The following is a 6,482-nucleotide window of genomic DNA, read 5'->3' on the forward strand; positions in this document are numbered from 1 at the left end:
AACACTAAAGGCCTTTCAAAAGCCATATGAAAGCCTACTGCTATGGAAGGTTCTTGATGTATATACAATACACATTATCAAAAAAAACTAAAAAGAGTTACATTATAACAGGGGGATATTACTCCTACTGGACACCATAGGCTTGCAAAGTAAAACCCCAATGCCAGGAATGAGCTCCCTCTTTTGAAGCTATTGATCAGGGGTCCCATACACCTTCAAATAATACAAATCATTGCTCCTGATGTTGGATAACCAACAGAGATTCAGGGCAAGACCCTATTGCTGAAGAGGCTATATGTATGAACTATAGAACAAACAAGGAGAAGGCATACTGGTGCCCTCTTATCTACTGTATAGAAGATCAAGCCTCATATCTACTGTTGAGTTTTCATAGTGTTAGAAGGTGCTATGCACACTACCTAATGAGAAAAATTAGCAAGAAACCTACTCAGCTGTGAATCCTATGAGCTACAACAACTAGCCTGGAAGATATGCCCACTGGTGCAAGAGTGGTATGCATATTATACATGTAACCAACTACTTTATAATTGAATTTGAGGTCTGCTTCATAGGATGGAACCCATACCTGACATTGATATCAGGTCGAGAAACCTGAGGCTAGACAGCCCACAGGCTATGGGAGACAGACTAATACAAATAGTCTGTTAAATGTTTATAGTATTATAGTATTAAAGTGATTTCTAATGACTTATTGTTATGACCACAGATTAATGCATCTCTCATCTCTCAGCAGAGAAGCTTCCTTATATAGCAGATGATGATTAACACAGAGAAGCACATCTGGCCAATGTGCAGAAAATAAGAGTTTGTAGAATGTTTATCCATGAAACTTATATCAAACGTCTGTCTCCTAAGGTTCAGAGATCATTGAGAAAGAGGGGGCAGGAAGATTGTAAGAGCCAGAGGTGGTGGATGTCCCCAAAGAAACAGTTTTTCAGACAGCTGATCAGTTACTCATATGCTCTCACAGCACTACTGATAGTATGCATATGTCCCATTCAAGCTCAAACCAGTCAAAATCCAGCATAGACATGGGGAATTAGGTAAGAAACCCAAATATTACTTGAGGAAATACTGTCAATTAATGGCTGCTGGGAAGGAGAGATTCAGTCTCATTTAAGGATGAGACTTAGTAGGTTGACCAGGCTCCAGTGGATGAAACTACTCTGGGAGGGCATTTGGCAACAAAAACTTACCTTTATAAATATATGTATATATTAGTAAGGGGGTTCAGACATTGGAGGGGATATATATTGTATGAAGTTCCCAAAAACTCAAATTAAAAAATTAATTTAAAAAAAAAAGCTCATCTTCATCTCTGCCCAACATCTGAGTTGATTTTCATTTTACTTCTACATGTTATAAATGACAGGACAGGCCTTTTTCTGACAAGTTAATCATTTAAAAGATTTGGATATTCTGGGCTTCCTGGGGCCAGCATCTTTCCTGGGTAACTTTGGTGGCACCCACTGCATGTTGAATCCCCCCAGCTACATTCTCCCTCCAAGCTCCCTAACCCCATCTCTCTTCCTAGCAGAGGCACTGGCCCATTTCTTGTCTTGGCACCCCAGAACTCTGGACTGACCTCTTGGCCCAGACTCCCTACTGCTTCCTGATTCTTTGCATCCAGACCAACCCAATTCCTCCATCTAGTCCTCCGGAGCCCTTGGTACCTTTCCTGCCCCAATTACCTTTGCCTCCCAGGGTGATCCATCCCCCCAGCTTCTTGGGGCCAGTATCTTTCCTGGGCCCTGGGCCCAGGCCAGCCCAACCTCCAAATTCCTAAGGCCAGCATTTTTCTTGGAGGGATCCAGACATTAACAGGAAGCCTGAGAACGTCTGATCCTCATCTGACTTGGGCATCTGTGGGAATCCCTGAGCAGCAAGAGAAAATTAATTTGGCCCCCCAATGTAAAATCAAAAGAGAGAACCTGAAGCCTAGGCCAGCCAGCTTTTCATGCCCAACAAGTAAATCACAAAGACAAATAAAGTTTACAAAGAGAAGCAGACTTAAACTCAACAAAGAAAGGCATTAATATCACACAAGAATCAGAAATTACAAAAGAAATCCACATGTCAAAGTCACAGTGAAAAAATAATAACATGAAAAACCCAAATAATATTATCCCCACCAAGTATCAACAGTCCTGTAGAGGAATACAATGAGAACCCCCTAGAGATAACACAGGACATGGAATTCAAAAGAACAATTATAAACATGACAAAAGAACTCAGTGAATTTAAAGAACACACAAACAAAAAGAAGATAGGAATAAACTTCTGAATTAATTCAGAAAAGAGTTAGAAATATTGAAGAATAATCAAGCTTAAATGAAGAAGGAAGTGAAATACTTAATAAGCCAATTAGAAATAACAGGAGAAAGCCTCAACAAAAGGATGAATGAAATGGAAAACAGAATATCGAGACTGGAAGATAAAGTGGATGAACTAGAGCACTCAAGCAAAGATTATGAAAAATTTAAGAAAACACAAGAATGGAATATTCAGGAATTGTGTGACACCATAAAAAACCAAACTTATGAATCATAGGTATACAGAAAGGAGAGAATCTAAGGATAACAATGTGGACCAGAACATCAATGGCATTATAGAAGAAAATTTCCCAAAATTAAAGAAAGACATGCCCATACAAATACAAGAAGCATATAAAACACCAAATAGACACAACCAGAAAAAAAATTCTCCACAGCACATCACAGCAAAAGCACTAAATGTACAAAACAAAGAGAGAATATTGAAAGCTGCAAAAGAAAAACAAGTCACATTAAAGGAAAATTCATCAGAATTACTGCTGACTTTTCAGTGCAAACTATGAAAGCCAGAAGAACCTGGACCAGAGTGTTCCCAGCTCTAAATGACCACAGATGGCAACCCAGATTAGTTTACACAGCCATAATGTTTATTATGGTCAAAGGGGAAAGAAAAATCTCCATGACATAAATAGGCTGAAAGAATTCATGTCCACAAAACCAGCCCTTCAGAGAGTTCTTGAAGCAAGACAAAGAGATGAAGAAAGGAACGACTATACCCAAGGGGTTGCAGAAAGAAACTTAATGAAGGTATAACTGTAGACATCCACAGCTACACGAAGAATGTGAACAAAAATAAAAATGATAGGAATCAGTACACATCTTTCATTAATATCTTTAAATATCAATGGAGTAACTCCTCAGACAAAAGACACAGACTAATTGAATGGATTAAGAAACAAAACCCTCTTTTTGTTTTCTGCAAGAAACTCATCTCACTTTCAAGGACAGGCAGTACTCTAAGGTGAAAGGATGGAAAAAAATATACCAGGTGAATTATACTAAGAAAAAAAGCAGGCATTGCAATTCTAATGTCTGGCAAAATAGACTTCAAACTAAAACTAATCAGAAGAGATAAAGAGGGCCACTTCATTCTGATCAAAGGAACAATTGACCAAGAAGATATTACAATCATGAAATATATTCACCAAACTCTGGTGTACCCAACTTCATAAAAACAGTACTACAGGACTTAAGATCCAGACTATTCCCAACTCCTTAATAGTGGGGTACTTCAATACCCCATTGTCTCAATTATATAATTCAACAGGACAAAGAATTAACAGAGAGACATCTGAATTAAACAATACCATACATGAAATGGGCCTAACAGACATCTACCGAATATTCCACACAAGCACCAAAGAATATACTCTCTATTCAGCACCGCATGGAGCTTTCTCCAAAATCGACCATATACTAGGGCATAAACAAGCCTCAACAAATACAAAAATACTGAAATAATTCTATACATTCAGACCACAATAAAGCTTAAAATCAACACCAGAAGAACCCCTGGTAACTGCATGAACACACGGAGATTAAACAACACACTCCTCAATGATGAATGGGTCAAAGGAGAAATTAAGAAAGAAACAAAAGTGTTCCTGAAACTAAATGAAAAGGACAATACAATACAACAAAACCTCTGGGACACAAAGAAAGCAGTCCTTAGAGGGAAGTTTATAGTTCTAAGTGCCTTCATTAAAAAAATCAGAAAGAACACAAATAAATGATGTAACATTGCAACTCAAGACACTTGAAATGCAACAGCAAATGAAACCCAAACCCAGCAGACAAGAAGAAATAACAAAAATCAGAGGAGAAATTAATGAAATGGAGACAAAGAAAACAATACAAAGAACCAATGAATCTAAGAACTGATTCTTTGAAAAGATAAAAAAGATTGACAGACCCCCTAGCCCATTTAACCAAAAGAAAGAAAGAGCACCTCCAAATCAACAAAATCAGAGATGAAAGGGGAAACATCACAACAGACACCAAAAAGATCTAGAATTTTATAAGGGAATACTTTAAAAACCTATAGGCTACCAAATTTGAAAACCTGAAGAAATGTACAGGTATCTAAAAGCATGGGAACCAGAACCACCAAAGCGAAACAAAGAAGAGATCAACAATTTAAACAGACCCATAACACAAAAGGAAATTGAAACAGTAATACAAAGCCCCCCGACTAAAAACAGCCCAGTACCAGATGGATTTACAGCAGAATTCTACCAGACATTTAAAGTAGATCTATATCCCATGCTACTTAATTTATTCAAAAAGATAGAAATGGAGGCAGAACTTCCAAATTCCTTCTATGAAGCCAGCATCACTGTAGTACCAAAGTCAGGTAAAGATACAGCCAAAAAAGAAAAATACAGACCCATATCTTTAATGAACATAGATACAACAATTCTCAACAAAATAGTTGCCAGCCACATACAGATACACACCTAAAAGGTCATTCACCATGATCAAGTCAGCTTTATTTCAGAGATGCAGGGATGGTTCAATATATGTAAGTCAATAAATGTCATAAATTACATAAATGGGCTCAAAGACAATCTCAATAGACGCAGAGAAGACCTATGACAAAATTCAACATGAATTTATGTTCTAAGTCCTAGAGGGAATTGGACTAGAGGGAACATATCTCAACATAATTAAATAATTAAAGTCATATACAACAAACCCATAGCCAACATCATTCTAAAAGGAGAAAAACTGGAAGCATTCCCATTAAAATCAGGAACCAGTCAAGGCTGTCCACTGTCTCCACTCCTTTTTAACAGTGCTTGAAACTCTTGCCAGAGCAGTAAGACAAGAGGAGGAAATTAAAGGATCAATAATTGTAAAAGAAGACATAAAATTATCCCTTTTTAGAGATGATATGATATTGTAACTAAGAGACTCCAAAAATTCCAACAGAAAACCCCTAGAAATTATTAACACATTCAGTAATGTGGCAGGTTACAAAATAATCTACAAAAGTCTGTAGTCTTTCTATATACCAATAACAAGCAGTCAGAGAAAGAGCACAGGGAAACCCTTCCATTCACAATAGCCACAAAAAAAAATAAAATACCTTGGAATAAACCTGACCAAAGATATCAAAGGCCTCTACAATGAAAATTTTAAATTTTTAAAGAAAGAGACTGAGGAAGATATCAAAAGATGGAAGGTCCTCCTATGCTCATGGATTAGAAAAATTAATATTGTAAAAATTACCATCCTACCAAAAGCCATTTATAGATTCAATGCAATGTCAATCAAAATCTCAATGACATTCTTTACAGAATTTGAAAAAACCATTCTAAGATTCATATCGAAGCACAAAAGACCTTGGATAGCCAAAGTAACCCTGAACACTGAGAGCAATGCTGGGTGGGGGGGGATTGTGATATCAGATTTTAAACTGTATTACAGAGCTATAGTTATAAAACCATCATGGTACTGACACAAAAATAGACCCATAGAGCAATGGAACAAAATTGAAGACCCAAATATGAGTACATGTAATTTCAGCCACATGATATTTGACAAAGGGGCCAGGAATATTCACTGGAGGAAAGACAGCATGTTCAGCAAATATGCTGGCAAAACTGGATCTCCACTTGTAGACGAATGAAAATAAACCCATATCTTTAACCTTGCACAAAAGTCAACTCCAAATAGATCAAAGACCTCAATGTGAAGCCTGAAACTCTGAATCTGTTAGAAGAAAACATTGGCAGTAACTTACAAGATATAGGTGTAGGAAAGGATTTTCTAAACCAGACATCAATGTCTCAGAAAACAAGGTCAAGAATCAACAAACGGAACCTCATTAAACTACAAAGCATCTGTAAATCAAAAGAAGCAACCAAGAAAATGAAGGCCAAACCCATAGAATGGGAGGAAATCTTCACCAGCAACACAACTGACAGAGGTTTAACATTCAGAATATATGATGGGCTCAAAAAACAAAGAATCAAACGAAATAACCCAATTAAAAGATGGGCTAAGGAGAGAATTCTCAAAAGAAGAAATAAAGATGGCTAAAAAGCATCTTGAAAGGTGTTCAAAATCATTAGTCATTAGGGAAATGCAAATTAAAACCACTTTAAGATTTCATCTTACCCCAGT

Source organism: Nannospalax galili, unplaced genomic scaffold (assembly GCF_000622305.1).
Source record: "Nannospalax galili isolate Female #2095 unplaced genomic scaffold, S.galili_v1.0 scaffold102, whole genome shotgun sequence".
NCBI lineage: Eukaryota > Metazoa > Chordata > Mammalia > Rodentia > Spalacidae > Nannospalax > Nannospalax galili.